This window comes from Alosa alosa, chromosome 6, assembly GCF_017589495.1.
Source record: "Alosa alosa isolate M-15738 ecotype Scorff River chromosome 6, AALO_Geno_1.1, whole genome shotgun sequence".
In the NCBI taxonomy this organism is placed as follows: domain Eukaryota; kingdom Metazoa; phylum Chordata; class Actinopteri; order Clupeiformes; family Clupeidae; genus Alosa; species Alosa alosa.
The window spans coordinates 31,140,586-31,141,490 of NC_063194.1; the positions used below are offsets into that span (position 1 = coordinate 31,140,586).

The 905-nt window shown below is 47.0% G+C and overlaps 1 pseudogene; it reads right to left on the reverse strand.

Annotated features, from left to right (window-relative positions):
- LOC125295921 overlaps window positions 1-616 on the reverse strand; it is a 2,834-nt pseudogene extending 2,218 nt beyond the window's left edge.
- Between the last annotated feature and the right edge of the window lie 289 nt (window positions 617-905).

Here is a 905-nt window from a genome sequence, read left to right on the forward strand (position 1 = left end):
TCTATATGATAGTGTAATGTATATCTTACTATATTTGCTATAATTTACTGCACTATCCTAGTTAACAGTGTTGCTACTATATGCATTTTGCGTATCTATTTTATGTATAAAGTGTCTTACAAAATTCCTTGATTTATCATTATTTGATGATTCCAAAGTTGATTGTGATATGAAACACACCCTGGTGTACTCACATGTAGTACTGGCAGGACACTTGATGAGTGGCAAAGGAGTACCTGTCGTGGGTGGAGTGGCTGAGGGCAAACCTGGACGATTTGGACTGCGTGCCGCCCAGGTAGACCCCACCCCCGAGGCTGAGCCCAACCTTGCCGCCGGCGCGGAAGGCCTTGTCGTTCTGCTCCAGGATGGCGTTGCCGGTCTCGTAGATCCTGGCGCTGAGTCTGCGCTGGGGCTGGCACTGCACTCGGACCCGCCAGTCGGCCACCGCCGCCGGGAGCTTCTGCTCCTGCCCCAGGAGCCGGTTCTGGCACAGCGTGCAGTTACCGAACACGTGGAACTGGTAGCGGTTGACATCCACCACGAAGGCGCCGGTGGTCTGCAGCTTGACCACGTCGAAGCCCTCGGCCACCAGGTTGTGTGTATACACAGTATACAGTCAGATACCAGTGAAAAGTATACTAATTTGTATACTTTGTTGTACCCTAAAGCACATAAGTAGAATGTATTAGTTGGCTTGCAACTCTTTCACTTTGTAATTAAAGAGACCATTATAAATGGAACATGAAATGAACCATCTAGTACCATTTGATCTGTATTACTAAGAAGGCAAGCCTACTATTCCCCTTTAAGTCAACATAACATTTTTATTAAAAAACAACATGGACTCACCCTTGTGAAAGTCGTTCATTTGAGGATCATAGCCACAGTAGCAGAGAAGCTGCTTC